This window comes from Pristiophorus japonicus, chromosome 9 (genome assembly GCF_044704955.1).
Source record: "Pristiophorus japonicus isolate sPriJap1 chromosome 9, sPriJap1.hap1, whole genome shotgun sequence".
Taxonomy (NCBI): domain Eukaryota; kingdom Metazoa; phylum Chordata; class Chondrichthyes; family Pristiophoridae; genus Pristiophorus; species Pristiophorus japonicus.
The window spans coordinates 160,786,133-160,804,644 of NC_091985.1; the positions used below are offsets into that span (position 1 = coordinate 160,786,133).

The following is an 18,512-nucleotide window of genomic DNA, read 5'->3' on the forward strand; positions in this document are numbered from 1 at the left end:
ATATCGCAACTTGTCTTTTATTCTTTCCTTATCCATCATCCTTTTTTGACTTCAATACACTTGAAGCCACTGCTTCAGGAACAGTAATTATCAGGTCTACTAACAGTCGTTGCTCTCTGACATTCGGGAATTTCTCGACCAACTTCTTCACTTTGCTTCAGGCGACAATTGGACCTTGAGCTGAGGTGATAATTCCATGCAACCATTTAATTTGTAACGGGCATCCTGGTAGTTTGACGGTTCCCTTCCCTGAGGTTTGTGATAAACCAGTTTAAAAAATACAATGAAAGTGCTATAAACGTAGTTTTTTGGGGTGTGGAGGGGGGGTGCGGAGGACAACAGGAATGTTTTCAAAATGTAAAACTTCTAACAGGAATTGATCTACCATCTATGCACAACAAGCTTGCAATAATATTTTAACTCTTTGGGATATCCTGGTAGCAGTGATGTGGCCATTTTCCTTTTGGAGAAATCAGTATTTCATACTTAGATCCTTGTACTGAGATATATCTCTATATAAAAGCAACACATTGTTTTGAGCTTAATGGGCTAATGGTGATTGTATGTTGGGTGTGAAGTAAAATGAACTCCTAGTTTGCTTCATTATTGGGCAAAATTGTAGATGATGAATTTCAATATGGGAAAATGCTTTGGACCGAAGAAAGACAGCTCATAGTATTTTATAAATAGCAAGAAGCTAGGAACTGTGGTTGAACAGAGATATTATGGGATTCTCGTACAGAAGCCACTCGACAAGTACAAAAAAATTAATTCAAAAGGCTAATGGAATGTTGGTCTTTATCTCGAGATCTGGAATACAAGAGTGAAATGTATGTTCCAGCTGTATAGAGCTCTAGTGGGACCCCATCTGGAGTACTGCATTCAGTACTGGGCACCACACCTCTGGAGGATGCAAGGCAGGTAGATGGAGTTGAGATCAGCCATGATATAATTGAATGGCGGAACAGGTACAAGTGGCTGAGTGTTCCTATTGTAATTATTCCAGAGGCTATCTGTAAAACTGAATTCTTAAGATTTGATTCTGTGTATAAAGTTCTTTACTGTATACTTGCTGACTGGAACATAGGGACAGTAGTAGGTCATTAAGCCCCTTGAGGTTGTTCCACCATTCAATTAGATCATGACTGATTTGTATTTCAACTCCAATTACCTGGATTTGCCATACCCTTTGGGTTGGATTTTTGGCTCGGTTGTGCCTCTGTTGGCACCCCGTAGGGTGGTAAATGGTGTTTCTAGGCGTATAGGCGGGCGTCCAGCTTTTACTGCCCAGATGTCAAATTCAGCTCATGATTGCGGTGACGCAGAAACTTACCGCCTCGCCCACTAGTTTCACTGAGATCATGATGTCTATCATCGTGCAACGCTCTGCTAGCACCCCGGATGCAAAATATGGCCCCAACGGTCTCATTAAACGCCCGCTCCAAGAAACATCTGGAAAAGCAGGCGATCTTGGCGTCTTTAAATGGAGGGAGGAGGATCCTACATCGCAGGTTACATTGACCAACGGTTGCGCAAATCACGTGCGTGAAGCTCCGACTTGCATACAGCACTTTTATCTGCCATGACTGTGTCCTTGCAAGGTCAGTAAGAATTTAATGGAATCAGTACTAGTTTGCCAGCTGCAAAGGCTCTGTACGCCCGCAGAATTGACTTCATAATGTTTCCAATGAGCAGGGAAAGCCAGAATAAGCGGGCATGTGGGTTTAGCAGAATTGCAGGCGTCCCGAGTGTTCAAGGCCATTGGCTGCACACACGTGGCTTTGCAAGCACTATTCCACAACGCAGAGTTATTCAGAAACCGAAAGAGATACCGCTCCCTAAACGTCCAGCTGGTGTGTGACCACACGCAGCGCATCCTCACAGTTAATGCCTGTTATCCAAGGAGTGCACATAATGATTTCATCCTGTGTGAGAGCAGTGTGTCTCGAATGTTTCAGCAACAAAAGAAAAGGCATGGCTGGCTGGTTGGGGACAAAAGATACAGCCTAGCCACCTGGCTCATGACCCCTCTTTATTCCCTGCCCCCCCCCCCCCCCCCCAAAACAAGCCGAGCAGCGCTACAATGTGAGCCCTGCAGCCACCCACAACATCATTGAACAGACAATTGGGGTGCTCAAGCAGCGCTTCTGATGCCTGGACCGCTCTGGAGGCAGCCTTCAATACTCCCCTCAACAGGTCTCTGAATTCATTGTGCAGGTCCAGGAGATTGCAGGCCCACCTGAGGAGGACGATGATGACTAAGAGGAACCAGGCGAGGTACTGATTGCACAGCCACCCCATCCATGGGTGAGGCAGCATGGAGCTGCTGCCGGAGCAAGAGCCACATGCCGTCAGCTCATTGCTTGAAGGAAGCTGAGGCATGCATCGAATACTGGCCACGCTATGTGCCACTGTAAAGGCTCCTCAACGCTGAACTTTGGAATGATACACGACACCAATGGCAAAGGGTCAAAGTGACACTTATCAAAACAAGAAATTCCCCCCCAACCCCCCACAAAACCAAACTATACAATAAACCAATAAAACCAAACTATACAATAGTATTCTGCTGCAAATAACTGAACAAGTTCATTTTTTTAAACAATTGTTTGCAGGCATCCTCATAGCAAGGCACCTGCACAAGGTTTTCCCACCCCTTAATAGGACTTGCCCTGAGATTCTCACCCCTTCCCTTCATCCCCCTTCCACACCTGCTGCTCCTCAGAGGCCTCGGTGCCTTCAGCAAGGCTGTTCGAGTGCTGCTGTGTTAGGGGGCAGACAGTGCAGACGACGTATGACACTACTCTGGGCCTGGAAGGCCCAGCTACGGACTGTTGCTCCTCCACATCAGCAGAAGCAATCTCTGATGGCTTGGGTGTGGACTGCGTAAGGTGTATGGTGGGAGCCAGAGTACTGTCATCCTGAGGAAGGACAGCACCTTCCACTTCCTGGGAACCACGGACACTCGGGCGGGGCGGTGTCTCAGCATCCGGAGCATGATGTGTCACCACATCTTGCTGGCCTGCTTCGGCACTGTCTGTTCCCCGTTACAGTGGGGCAGACAGAGGGTGGCACCAGTCTGTGACTGCATCACATCACTAAGGTTGCAGCATAGCTTGTGCCTGCAATGCGATCGCTGCCGCGACGTGATCAGTGGCCTGTGTCATGCCACTGTCGCTGCTGGCAGCCACCTGCCTCTGGGCAAGGATGGTGGCTTCGCTGGAGTCCCGAGATGCACGGACGATGCATGCGGCAGCCTCCGCAACACTCGACAAGTTTGTGTCTGCTCTCCGGGATCCTACCCAATGCACCCATGAGCTCGTGGTGCATCTGTGTGTTCTCCCTGGACATTGCCACCAAGTCCAGGTCCACATCTGCCTGTTCAGCAGGGCTACTGTGCAGACTCACCCTCTGGGGAGCTGGCCTCCAGGCTTTTCCTCCCGCTCAGCATTGCTGTAGGCCAGGAGCCAGAGTCCTCAAAACCCAGGAAACCGGCTTCGTCCCCAGATGTTGTGTCGGCAGACAGGACGACTGCTGGCCTGTGAGGTTCAGGCAGCGCACTTTCATCCCCTCCCTCTTCGTCTTCCCCCATGGCTAGATTTAGATGGCTCTCGAAGGCTGGTGCACTTGTAGCTGGTCATCTGCAAGCAGAAAACAATAGACGTGTGGTTAGCAGCAGGAGAGGGGGCAAGGTGATAGCAGGAAGGTGGCATTGGACATGTATATGTAAAGAGGAAGCTACGCCACTTCATATTAGGGGTCAATGAAGTCACAGCAGTCGCGTGTTCACTACCCGAAGGGGTCTCAGCATCGCCCCCGGCCACTATCTGAACTGGGATGCCCAGCAGGACCGAGACTCGCTGCTCCACATCAGTGAGCTCCAGCAGCTCGGGCTGTCTGCCTCCGGTACGTCGTTGCTCCCGTCTGTTGTGGGAGAGCTTGGTCTGCAATAAGAAGGATTCAGTTCCATCGTTCAATAGCTGCCACTGTGTAGATGTGCAAATATCTTCTCTTCAATCTGTGTGGCTTAGTGAGGTTTTTCAAAGATTGGGAATGGGTGAGGGGCAAGTAACATAGTGGCTCAGGGTGATGTTTATGAAACGCATATCAGGAGTGGGAGTGGAGTGGTGAGGAGGCTTGACTGGTTAGGGTACAAGAGTATGTGCATCCTGAATACAGAGGAAATGGTTGGAGAAGTGAGCCTTCAGCTTTCTGCTGCATTCTACAACCCACACCATGGCTTGCAACACATTGAGAAGGGGCAGTTCCATCAAAGACATTGTTCCAAAGTCAGCGTGTCTCTCAATGTGAAGGATGACATTCGTGAGGTTGTTGAACTTGCTGCATTGTGTGCCATTTCTGGTCACCGTGTCTGCCGCTGACACTTCCTGTGTGATCTTCCACCCGATTCTCTTTAAAAATGCTGGGCAACGGCCTCCCTCCTCTAACCAGATGGAGTGCAGACCACCTCCTTTCAATGGCCTGCACTAAGGCCTCTCGGCCTTTGCAAAGAATCTTCTGGCACGCTGCTGCCGCCTTGCTGTGCCATCTCTCCAGAAGTCTCCGAAGTGAGCCAGGTCATCTGCGCGCAGGAAACCACTGCGCCCGGGAAAATTGAAACGCGTCTGTGCATGCGCAAAATAGCGAACTTTTTTGATGCCGCAATTTTCAACTGGGACGCACAAACTTTCATGTGTAACACTGCGCATTATGGAACCTTCTATTTTGGTGCAATTTGCAGATGAGGGTGCAAACTTTTTCCAGGACTGCCCCGCTGTCATTACCGCCCCGAAATCTCTCAAGCCGAAAATCTGGCCCTTTGTGAAAATGTGCTTCATGATTTCAATCCTAAATGACCTAGTTCCAATTTTAAGATTGTGCCCCTTATTCTGGATTCACTCAAGAAGAAATACTTTCTATCTACCCTATCAAATCCCTTTAACATTTTAAAGATCTCCATTAGATAACCCTTCACCCTCAAACTCCAGTGAATTCAAGCCAAGTTGTCCTACTGTAATCCTTAAGTCTGTTTTTCTGGTGTCTGCGCTGTTCTCCCTCCCAAGGCCAGTATATCCGGTGAGGTACCTAAAACTGAACGCACTGCTCCAGAGAACCAAGCCTAGGTACAACTGAAGCATCGCTTTCTCCCCTTTGTATTCCAGACTTAAACTTTTTTTTTTGTACCCGTGCAATAGCTTTTATTAACTTATGTACATGAACACCTGAATCCCTTTCCTCCTCATTGGACATTATTCCAATGTGGTTTTTTTTGGATCCAAAATGGATGACCTCACACTTCGCCATCACAATTGGCCTGGGTTTTTATCTGTTTCTTTGCCTCTCCCAGGAGATCACATGGCTCCAGGTGGGATGGAGTGTAGAATGTTGCGGTTGCAGTTGTGTGGGGTGGACTGGCTGGGCTGGGTGCTCTTTACCTTTCCGCCATTGTTCATAGGTATATCTGTAATCTTCAGGGCTGCTGACCAAGGGCCGGGCGGCTCTTTGTCAGCCGGCGTGGACACGATGGGCCAAAATGGCCTCTTTCTGTGCTGTAGGTTTCTCTGTTTCTATGTTCTCCATATTGAATTCCATCTGCCATAGTTTCGCCCACTTTTTAGTCTCCTATTTTAACTTCCTGCTCCCATATGCACAACTTACAGTGCCTCCTAACTAAGTGTCATCTGCAAATTTGTATATACTCTTTGCTTCCTTAGAATCATAGAATGGTTACAGCACGAAAGAGAGCCATTCGGCCTGTCGAGCCCGTGTCGGCTCACCAAGAAAATTTCAGCTAGTCCCACACCCCTGCCCTTCCCCTATTTATCTAACTCCCTTTTGAAAACCATGATTGCATCTGCCTCCACCACCCTTTCGGGAAGTACATTCCAGATCCTAAACCCTCGCTTTGTTTTTTTTTAAAAAAAAGGTTTTTTTCTTGCGTTGCCTTTTGGTTCTTTTGCCACTCGCCTTAAATCTGTGCCCTCTGGTTCTTAACTCTTCTGCCAATGGGAACAGTTTCTCTTTACTCTGTCCAGACCCCTCATGATTTTGAACACGTCAATCAAATCTCCCCTCAATATTCTCCGCTCCAAGGAGAACAACCCAAGTTTCTCCCGTCTATCCATGTAACTGAAGTCCCTCATCTTTGGAATCATTACTTAAATCTTTTCTGTACCCCCCTCCAAGGCCTTCACATCCTTCCTAAAGTGTGGTGCCCAGTATTTTATACATTTTCATCAATTTCCACAGCTTTTGTATGCTTAAACCTCTATTCATGGAGCCCAGCATCCTCTAAGCTTTTTTAGTTGCTTTCTCAACCTGCCCTGCCACCCTCAACGATTTGTGCATACACCCTTAGGTCTCTGTTCATGCAGCCCTAAAAGGGCTGCATCATTTAGTTTATATGCCCTCTCCTCATTCTATCTACCAAAATGTATCACTTCACACTTTTCTGCCACTTGTCCGCACATTCCACCAGTCTATCTGTCCTCTTGAAGTCTATCTCTATCCTCTTCACTATTCACTATACTTCCAAGTTGTGTCATCTGCACATTTTGAAATTGTGCTCTGTACACCCACATCCAGGTCATTAATATACATCAAGAAAAGCAGTGGTCCTAGCACTGACACCTGGGGAACACCACTGTATATCCTCCTCCAATCCAAAAAACAACCGTTCACTACCACTCTGTTTCCTGTCACTGAGCCAATTTTGTATCCATGCTGCCACTGTCCCTTTTATTCCATGGGCTTCAACTTTGCTGGCACTTTGTCAAATGCTTTTTGGAAATCCATGTACACCATGTCAATTGCATTGCCTCATCAACCTCCTCATTTAAAAAAAAAACTCGATCAAGATGGTTAAACACAATTTGCCTTTAACAAATCCGTGCTGGCTTTCCTTAATTAATTTACACTTGTCCAAGTGACTCTTAATTTTGTCCTTGATTATTGTTTCTAAAAGCTTCCCTACTACAGAGGTTAAACTAACTGGCCTATAGTTGTTGGGTTTATCTTTAGACCCTTTTTTGAACAACTTTTGCCATTCTCCAGTCCTCTGGCACCACCCCCGTTTCTAAGAAGGATTGGAAGATTATGGTCAGTACCTCTGCGATTTATTCTTTCACTTCCCTCAGCGTCTTAGGATGCATCCCATCCGATCATGGTGACTTATCTACTTTATGTACAGCCAGTCTTTCTAGTACCTCGTCTTTATCTATTCTTATCCCATCCAGTATCTCCACTACCACCTCCTTCACTGTCTATGACATCATCACCATCATCATCATCATCATCATCGAAGACAGATGCAAAGTACTCATTTAGTATCTCAGCCATACCCTCTGCCTCCATGCATAGGTCTCCATTTTGGTCCATAATCGGCCCCACCCCCTTATTACCCGTTTACTATTTATATGTCTATAGAACACTTATGATGGCTGCCATTTAATTCTCATACCCTCTCTCTGCCCCTCATTTACATTTTCACTGCTCTTCTGAATTTTCTAGATTTAGCCTGATTCTCGGATATATTCTCGACCTGACATGTGTCATATGTGCTCTTTTTCTGCTTCATTTTCTTTCGTCATCCAGGGAGCTTTAACTTTAGTTGCCCGACCTTTCCCCCTCATTGGAATGTACTTTGACTGTGCCTGAACTATTTCCTCTTTAAAGGCAGCCCATTGTTCCACTACACTTTTGCCTGACAATCTTTGATTCCAATGTACCTGGGCCAGATCCGTTCTCATCCCACTGAAATTTGCCTTCCTCCAATTAAATATTTTTACTCTAGATTGCTCCTTGTCCTTTTCCATAGCTAAACTAAACCTTTATGATACTATGATCAATGTTCCATAAATGTTCATCTGCTGACACTTGCTCCACTTGACACACCTCATTCCCCTGAACCAGATCCAGTAAAGCCGCCTCCATCGGCGGGCCGGAAACATACTGACTAACAAATATTTTTTTATCAGTCTTCACGGTAGAAGACACTAAAAACATCCCAATAGTGGATAATCAAAGGACTATAGGGAGGGAGGAACCGGACACCATCACTACCACTAAAGAAGTAGTACTCTGTAAAATAATGGGACTAAAGGTGGACAAGTCCCCTGGACCTGATGCCTTACAAAAGAAAGCCCCGCTGGCCCGCTCCTATCCCCAGCCGATTGGACTCCCTACCTACTTTAGAGAAACTGGAACCTTGTATAACTTCAAAAATAACAAAGAAAACTTAAGATTGCTGCTGCTACTCCTTCGATGATAGAACTGTTAAGCATTCAAATAATAATTCTTCTCGATCGTTTCCTTTGACGCCCTAAGTAGCCCAAAATTTTCTAAGATGTTCCTGAAATCCTGGTAATCCTTAAAAATCGCAACTGCAGGCACAATTACCAGATAAATTATCTTCAACCGAAAAATATCAAGGGCAGCCTTCTCGCAATCCTCCATGCAGCCGACTCGGCCCGCTGCTATCCCCAGCCGAAGGTCTTCCACACAAGACAATGCAACCACTCCAGGCACATAAGAAACCATCAGTGATTTTTAATAAAGACTGGATGTTAAATGTTTTTAATAATCCCATAAAATTTTTAATGTGTTGGAATGCTTGGGTGTACAATAATGAATAATATAGTTTAAGGGATATTAAATTAGTGTAAAAATGTCTTTATACAATGGAGTAGGGTCTTATTCCTGTCATGTATGCCAAATCGTCTCATTCATTGAGACCCATACGTTTAAATAGTCACGCACTAAGGTGTTCGTGGATCTAGACTGGGTCAGGATCACTGATACATGCACCATGGTCCTGTGTTGCATGTATTAGTGACCCAGAACAAGTCGGGATCCATGAACACCATGTACTGGAATCTGCCCCTGTATCATTTAAACTTCTAGGTTACAAAGAATGAGGTAATTTGACACTGAGTCCGTTCCTTTATCCAAAAATATTTTTTAGTGCTACATTTAAGTGTAGTGCAGGAGTCAGGTTAAAAGTCCAAAATAAATATGTTAAACATTTGTATAAAACAGTTGTACTTGGCTTAACCTGACTTATCTTTAAACTTTCATAACTTTAAAAACTTTAATGCATTATGTGGCAAACTTTCAAAAGAACAATCAACCCAACAAACAAGCCATCTATCCTCCTCCTTAGCGCTGTGCACCACTCCTGCCCCAGTAGATGCTGCTACCCCTGCATGTGCCCGTTGTTGCAGACTTCTGCTTCCTTGTTTTCCCCCCCCCCCCCCCCCCCCCCCCCCGGGACCCCAAGGTTTATTCTGTAGTTTTCCGCCACGGTGTTTCTTGTTGGGTCATGGCAGGGACAGAGCCAATATGTGTCATTGTGGAAGGCCCGGCTTCCTCTTCGTAATCAGCCTCAGCCTCAGGATCAAATCTTGATTTTGGTGCGAAGTTTAAAAAGTTCCTGGCATCAATGACCGCCTGGGTGAACATAACATGAGAAATAGGAAATACAGCCCCTCTAGCCTGCTCCGCCATTTAATACGATCATGACTGATCCGATCACTGATTCTGGTCTACTTCCTGCCCATTCCCCATAACCCCTTATTCCCTTAGCAGTTAAGAAACTGTCTATCTCTGTCTTAAATCCATTCAATTCCCCAGCTCTGAGGCAGCGAATTCCACAGATTTACAACCCTCGAAGAAATTTCACCTCATCTCAGTTTTAAATGGGTGGCCCCTTATTCTAAGATTATGCCCTCTAGTTCTAGTCTCCCCTTTCAATGGAAACTCCCTCTCTGCATCCATCTTGTCTAGCCCCCTCAATCTTATACGTTGCGATAAGATCACCTCTCATTCATCTGAATTCCAATGAGTAGAGGCCCAACCTAGTCAACCTTTCCTCAAGTCAATTCAACCCCCTCATCTCTGGAATCAACCTTGTGAACCCTCTCTGAACTGCCTCCAAAGCAAGTATATCCTTTCGTAAATATGGAAACCAAAACTGCACGCAGTGTTCCAGGTGTGGCCTCACCAATACCCTGTATAACTGTAGCAAGACTTCCCTGCTTTTATACTCCATCTCCTTGGTGAGCTCTCCTATTGCTGCTATTACCTCTGTCATCTGTCCCGAAAGTCTTTCCACCTGTAATGACAATCCTGCAATTTCTCCTCTCGCCTCACCCATTCCTCCAGCCAGTGTTGCTACTTCATCTCTTAGTCCCCCTAACTCTACCCTCACCCCACCAAAGGTTTCCAAGAGCAATCGTGATTGTTGATCTCCCCGCTCATCCCCACAAGATGTCTTCTGTTCTCTGAATCCTGTGTTTCTGCATCAGCTCTCTTTTTAAACCCTCCTTTGAAGTCTCGCAGGTGTAGCTCACTGCGACGCCCTGCAGCCTCAGATGGCACACCTAGAAATGTCACGTCGGTTGATTCACTCCGAGGGGTTCACCATCTTCAAATCCAGGGTAACCCATCTTGTCATTGACTTCTTGCTGCCCATCATTCTCCTGATTTGGAATATCTGGAGTGGCGGTTTCCTGAACATGCTCTTCTACTTCAGGTGCACCCTCTGTCTCCTCCTGATCAGCATTTGTGAAACGAGAGATGCTTTGGTTCGCAGCATTGAGGAATGAGAAACGTAGGCAGCACACGCAGTATGTAACATTTAGCCAACCCAGACTCTGCCATTTGCAGGGCTTACCCTCGAATGGAAAACTGGGCCCAGCTTCCGTGTTGATGGTTGGTCTTTAAGATTTAATCATATACTCTATCCTCTGCTCCACGGCAGTTAGTTGCAGCCTACTTGGCAGACCGTTCTCAACAGATCTGTGACGCCATCTTCTGCAAAGATGAAAATGGAACCTTTTGAGGGTCATTCTGAACACACAAACACCAACACAACACACCACACACTGAAGATAGGTTGGGCCTATACCCATTGGGGTTCAGAACAATGAGAAGTGATCTTATCGAAACATAAGATAATGAGGGGGCTCGACAAGGTGAATGCAGAGGAGATATTTCCACTCATAAGGGAAACTCAAACTCTGGGACATAGTCTCGGAATAAGGGGCCGCCCATTTAAAAACTTCTCTCGGGTTGTAAATCTATGGCATTCTCTGCCCCAGAGCTGTGGAGGCTGGGTCATTGAATATATTTAAGGCCATGAGCTCAATTTTCCCAGTGCTGTTTTTTGCGTATTGCTGGAGTTACGCCCATTTTTTTTTTGGCCCCGACTATTCCAAGCGTGCTCGCAAGGCGATGTGGGGTACAATCAATGCAGCCCTGTACCTTTGGGAAACCAGCAATCCTGGAGAAACCCACAGCCCTTTCACGCATTGCCTGGGCTGTCGTGGGGAACTGTGTCATCATTCCTCCAGGCATGTAGTGCAGCAGTCACCTGCAGAATGCAGATATGCATTGCATGTTGAGAAATGGCGCACACATCCCCAGTTGTGACCTGAAACGATCCAGATGCATAGAATGTAAATGCAGCTGTAACCTTCACTTCAGCTGACAAAGCAGTCCTGCTGACGCTTCTAAGTTGCAGGTCTGCTTTTACTAACTCTGTGATCTCGATTACAACTTTGTGGAAACGCAGCCTTCTTACAGTCTGCATCACTCGGGTGCAGGTAAGAACACCTGTCTCAATACACCCAACGTGGGTAAGGCCTCCTGCCCATTATCCTACATGCTCTGAGGTTCCTCGTGATGGCTTAATCAATTATCGTCTCCACATCACCATCATGCAAGAAGGCTTGCACGAGGTATGGCATTGTCAATATTGCTCCCATGATTAAATTGTGCCTTTGCAAGAAGCTCAAAACGGTAGGCAAGACCAACTTCTTTGTGTATCTCTCCCCAAGGTCGCCTCTTTAGTATGGACCACATCCAAATCTGAGCATACGCAATCGTCTTGCTTTGATCGGGAGCCCCCCCCCCCCCCCGGACTTCATTTGCTGCTGCTTGCTGCATAGTGTAAGGCTTCTCATGCCTTCTGCTCGGCTTCCATGCGCGCGCGCCCCCCCCCCCCCCGGGCTTCTTTTGAAGCCAAGGCCCAGGACTGATTCTGCCGGCCGGCGTTCCGACCCTCGAGCCAGAGTTGGAGACATTCAGTGGTGACTAGGCACTTTTATATTTAAAAAAAAATCCAAAATGAAAGAATTGCATAAACTTCCATTTTCTGCATTTTCAATTGGAAAAAATTAAGCTTCATGATGCATATATATGTGTTCTTGACTCCCTCCAAAACTTCACTAACAACAATGGCGTCATTCTGCGCTGATTTTTTTAATGTGCGCTGGTTTTTCCTAAGTGCCCAGAAGGATTTTCGGGAGTGGTCACATACGCCGTCCTAGGAGAAATGTAAGTTGGTCAAACTTGCATAAATGTGAAAAACTGGTGCAGACATACACCCCATGAGGCAAAGAAAAACTAATCTAAATAAATCGTAACTAACTGAGTTACGTTGGCGCACAATCTTTGGGGAAACTTGGATTTTTTAATTTAGGCAAAAAAAAAGCGCAAATCACTGGGGAAAATTGAGGCCTATGATACAGATATTTGAGCGATAAGGGAGTAAAGGGTTATGGGGAGCGGGCAGGGAAACATAGAAACATAGAAAATAGGTGCAGGAGTAGGCCACTCGGTCCTTCGAGCCTGCACCACCATTCAATAAGATCATGGCTGATCATTCACCTCATAACCCCTTTTCTGCTTTCTCTCCATACCCCTTGATCCCTTTAGCTGTAAGGGCCATATCTAATTCCTGCTTGAATATATCCAGTGAACAGGCATCAGCAACTCTCTGCAGTAGAGAATTCCACAGGGTAATAACTCTGAGTGAAGTTTCTCCTCATCTCAGTCCTAAATGGCTTGCCCCTTATCCTTAGACTGTGTCCCCTGGTTCTGGACTTCCCCAACATCGGGAACATTCTTCCTGCATCTAACCTGTCCAGTCCCGTCAGTATTTAATGTTTCTATGAGATCCCCTCTCATTCTTCTTAACTTCAGTGAATACAGGCCCAGTCGATCCAGTGTCTCCTCGTATGTCAGTCCTGCCATCCCAGGAATCAGTCTGGTGAATTTTTGCTACACTCCCTCAATAGCAAGAACGTCCTTCCTCAGATTAGGAGACCAAAACTGAACACACTATTCCAGGTAAGGCCTCACCAAGGCCCTGTACAACTGCATTAAGACCTCCATGCTCCTATACTCAAATCCCCTAGCTATGAAGGCCAACGTACCATTTGCCGCCTTCACTGCCTGCTGTACCTGCATGCCAACCTTCAATGGCTGATGTACCATGACACCCAGGTCTCGTTGCACCTCCCCTTTTCCTAATCTGCCGCCATTCAGATGTTCTGCCTGGGTGTTTTTGCCACCAAAGTGGATAACCTCACATTTATCCATATTATACTGCATCTGGCATGCATCTGCCCACTCTCCTAACCTGTCCAAGTCACCCTGCAGCCTCTTAGTGTCCTCCTCACAGCTCACACCGCCACCCAGTTTAGTGTCATCTGAAAACTTGGAGATATTGCACTCAATTCCTTCATCTAAATCATTGATGTATATTGTAAATAGCTGGGGTCCCAGCACTGATCCCTGCGGCACCCCACTGCCTACCATTCTGAAAAGGACCCGTTTATCCTGACTCTCTGCTTCCTGTCTTCTTCCTGTTCTCTATCCACATCAGTACCATGTACTTTAATTTTGCACACCAATCTCTTGTGTGGGACCTTGTCAAAAGCCTTTTCAAAGTCCAAATTCACCACATCCACTGGTTCTCCCCTGTCCACTCTACTAGTTACATCCTCAAAATTCTAGAAGATTTGTCGAGCATGATTTCTCTTTCATAATCCATGCTGACTTGGACTGATCCTGTCACTGCTTTCCAAATGTGCTGCTATTTCATCTTTCATAATTGATTCCAACATTTTCCCCACCAGTGATGTCAGGCTGACCGGTCTATAATTCCCTGTTTTCTCTCTCCCTCCTTTCTTTAAAAAGTGGTGTTACATTAGCTACCCTCCAGTCCATAGGAACTGATCCAGAGTCGATAGACTGTTGGAAAATGACCACCAATGCATCCACCATTTCTAGGACCACTTCCTTAAGTACTTTGGGATGCAGACTATCAGGCCCTGGGTAAGTGGAGTTGAGGCCAAGATTCGATCAGCCATGATAATAAATGGCTTGAGGAGCCAAATGGCCTACTCCTGCTCCTAATTTCTTATGTCTTTATGATCAAGAAATTTCTCAACACACACTTTCTTTCTCTTTCTCTCCCCCCCCCCCCCCCCCCCCCCCTCTCCCTTTTACACTATTATCCCTTTTCTGTATTAGGTGAGTTCAAGTCCCCCCTATTATCACTATTCTATAGTTGCATCTCTATGTAATTTCCCTGCAAATTTGCTCCTCCATATTTTTCCCAATAGATAACCAAATAGATTCTGGCATTGACCCCTCTAGGACATCCTCCCTCTCCAGCACTAACATTCTCCTTAACCAATACTGCCAACCCGCATCCTATCTTTCCTTCCCTGTCTTTCCTGAACACCTTGTAATCCAGGAATATTTAATACCCAATCCTGCCTTTTTTTTGAGCCAGGTCTCCGTTATTGCCACACATCATATTCCCATGTGACTATTTGCGCCTGCAGCTCACCAACCTTATTTACTATGCTTCGTGCATTCACATACATACACACACTAAATCTTAGACCATCCTGTGTTCTTAGTCTGACCCCAGCTAATACATTACTACTTCTTGCTTTAGTGCTGTCCATCTCTCCCAATCCTTTGTGCCCTTTGTTTCTCCTTTCTAATGCTACATCCTGATACCCATCCCCCTGCCAACTTAATTTAAACCCGCCCCCCCCACAACAAAACTAGCAAACCTCCCCACGAGACTATTGGTACAAGCTCTTTCATCCAAGTCGTGCGTGTGTTTAAAAAGAAAACTGAAACTTACTGACACTCCCAAATAACTTGCATTACGCTGAAACAAGCTATCCCTTCAAACCACGGGCACTCACAAATTATGAACTATGAACAGCCTTCAATGCACCATGCCCTTTCAACATCAAACGCACAAGTGAATGTGAGGCAACAGCAGGTGAACAAACGGCTTTCGAGTAATGGAGATCTCTTTACCCAGCATGCACAGCGGCAGAGAACCCCCCCCCCCCCCAAAAACCCAAAATCTCTGGAATTGAATGCTTGCATCACTCTGTCACAGGGAGAGACTGGTTTCTCTGTTGCTAGAGATGCTGAAAGAGAGATCTCTTGCGCAAAAGCTGCCGTCCCGGAGGTTGGAGGAAGAGAGCCTGGAATTGTGGGAGGGTATCCTGAACTTGCTGGGGGGGCGAGCGGCAGCGTTGACTGAAATTATGGGTTGCTCAAGAGAAGAGTTTGGGGATGGGGGGGGTGCGGGGAGGCAGAAATGGAGAGAATGATTTCCCCGCCTTGGGTCTCCCCTCTTCACTTGCTCTCGGGTGGCGTCCTGATTCTTGAAACTTCTCAACAGCTGCTGGCACAAAACCACAAAGATGCTCAACGACAAGGGACTCAAACTATAAGGTAAATCCTGTATCATTTGTCGAAATCATGTAGTCCAACGTCACAGGGTCATAACATCCAGGAATGCCTCCAACCAGAGTTGGCAACCCTACTCCGCTAGCACGTCAGCAACTTTGTTCCTTATCAAATGCCTTGTGGAAGTTCATAATGACATTGTCCACAGACTTTCCCCTAACCACTGCTGGTGACCTCTTAACTAGACTAGTCAAACGTGACCCATCAATCTCCAATCCATGCTGTCTCTCATCAACTCGTACTTGTCCAAGTGCTTAGTTACTGTCACCGAAGAATGCAATAACTGTGCCACAACTGATGTTTCACTGATGGCTCAGTACTTATTTGGTATAGCTCTCTCATAATGCATTTTCTATGGCAATGCATTACTTATTATCTTGTTTTATCACTGCAGCAGATTCCTTCTGTAAATATACTCATTTTGACTTTACATACACGCACACAGTTTATTGATGACAAAATTAACGAGTCAACCATAATCTCACTGAATGGCGGAACAAGCTTGAGGGGCAGAAAGCTCTACTCCTGTTAAGTTCCTAACATATATTTAATACTTTAATTGATGGCGTTGAACGGTACCTCTTCCCTGTGCAAGTTTGCATGGTTCTAGTGTACTGTAGGTTTCCCATTTGATGTAATAGTAAAGAATGCTGTTATCGCTACTTATTTGTGTGTTGGTGTGACCACTAATTGGGTGCTCCAAACAAGTCTGTTCCACTGCTTTGTACTATCCAGTAATGACCGCATAAGACAAGGTCAAGGCAATTCCATGTGCAAAAGTGCAAGCTGTGAACATGTGTTCAATTTGCTAGAGAAAGGGCGCACAAATGTTTTGCAACCCTTGTACCATCCACACTTTCTGCATGTCTTTTTCACCAAATAGATGACGCTATTTGATTGGAATTTAGTTTAAAGCTCACTGACGTGCAGTTTCGTTTTGTCGATGCATTCAATAGAATGTGTTTTGTAACGGTGCCCTTTCCTACACAGTGATATCCTCATCACTCTAACATTTGTGGCTTATTGCTTATCGACTGCACCACTGCTGAAAATTGCAAACTAAAAAGATTCAAATTTTGTAGCTGCATAAGAAATTTTAATGCCACAGTTCATGCTCTCTGGTTTATTTGTCCAAATTCAGCCTTTGGGAGGGTGCAGAGAAGATTTATAAAAAGGATATAGAGGCAGTGGAGAGGGTGCAGAGAAGATTTACAAGGATGATAGAAATGCGAGGGTATATATATATCGGGAAAGGATGAACAGGCTGGTTCTCATGGGGGGAAAAAAAAGGCTGAAAGGTGACCTAATAGAGATCTTTAAAATTATGAAAGGTTTTGATAGTGGATACAGAGAATGTTTCCATTTATGGGGAAGAGCATAACTAGAGGCCATCAATATAGGATAGTCACCAAGAAATCCAGTGGGAATTCAGAAGAAACTTCTTTATCCAAAGAGTGGTGAGAATGTGGAACTCGCTACCACGGAGTGGTTGAGGCAAATAGTATCGATGCATTTAAGGGGAGGCTAGACAAGCCTATGAGGGAGAAGGGAATAGAGGGTTATGCTGATAGATTTAGATGAGGAAAGACAGGAGCCTCGAGTGGAGCATAAAAGCCGGCATCAAATGGTTGGACCGAATGGCCTGTTTCTGTGCCGTATATCCTATATAATGTGATCCTATGTAATGTACTGGGGCGGGGGGGGGGGAAGCTTAATTGGATTTTCTTTTAAATTCTCCAATTAGTTAAAGGAGAATCTGATCAAGCATGCAGATAGCAAACATTTTGTTTAGTCTGTCATGTAATTTCTCTAATGTGTCGATAATCTCATAGTTGTACAAATCCATTCTAGTTGAATCAGATGGTCTGAAAATGCAGCAAAAATAAATTAATTTAGAAATAAAAATGACCTTTGCAGGTGTTTTGTATTCTATTATAGCTCATTGTGGGTGAATTAAAGTAAGTTCAAGCAAGCTTTTCCAGACAACACAAAGAGCAGCTGCATCCTGTGTGTATCAGACGGTCAGTGTACAATGTGGTTGGCAGTATAATCAGCTCCAGAAGATTTTCTTTCATTTGTTATCTGATTATGTTTCAGGATGGAGATCTTGCTTCTGTCTCTTGTATATTGTTTTCTTGTGGCATGTCTGACCCACAATTGGTTATTGGATGATTCTATGTGCCACATTAGAACCAGTGTATTGTGAATCAAAACCTGGTCTTTGGACGATTGAACAGTCTGTGTGAAGCCATTGGCTGATTACCTGTGGTAAAATGGAAAACCCCATATAATGCTGATTTTATTTTTGCCAGCTGCTATTGTGATGATCTTTATTTGATTTATTGGTTGGGAGTGGAAGCAAAGCCTCTGCACTGAAGACTATGTAGCCTGGACAGTAATGTGATTATAATCTGTTCAGTAGCAGCAGTGTGGACTAGGAACCAGTTGCGATGTTTTGAGTGGGAAATAGCAGAGCTCTGTTCACACTGAAATGCTTGGATGCAGTGCAGCTCTCTGGTCATTTTCTTCTGACCGAGCCAGCTGTATGGCAGGTTCAGCCTTTCACCTTTTACCAAATGCAGAGTTTTTCTAAATTTAAGTAAGTTTCACACTCTGCTACTGCTAAGCAAAACTTATAATCTTGTTTCCTTCAGTGTCGGCCAATACTAATGGCTTTCCGTTGTGCATTTCTGCAAAAGGTGCATTATAAAGGCAGCATAAATTGTGTCTTTGTGCTGACACTCGTTTGCTGAATTCGGATCATGGCACCAAGTGCCTGCAACTGTACTGAATCAAGTTGTACATTTGTGATATAGTTCCACAGCAATGCTTTAAATTTAGTAATATGTCTGCATGTTTCATGTGTACAGTGATCACAAACAAACCATGTTTTAATAAATACCTGCTGGCAACAAGACACTAGGTAATACATGCAGGATAGA

General features: G+C 45.2%; 1 protein-coding gene across 2 annotated transcripts in view; it reads left to right on the forward strand.

The window, feature by feature from the left end:
* znf292b (zinc finger protein 292b) overlaps positions 1-18,512 on the forward strand; it is a 199,323-nt gene that overhangs the window by 83,464 nt on the left and 97,347 nt on the right. The gene's annotated exons all lie outside the window — the stretch shown is intronic.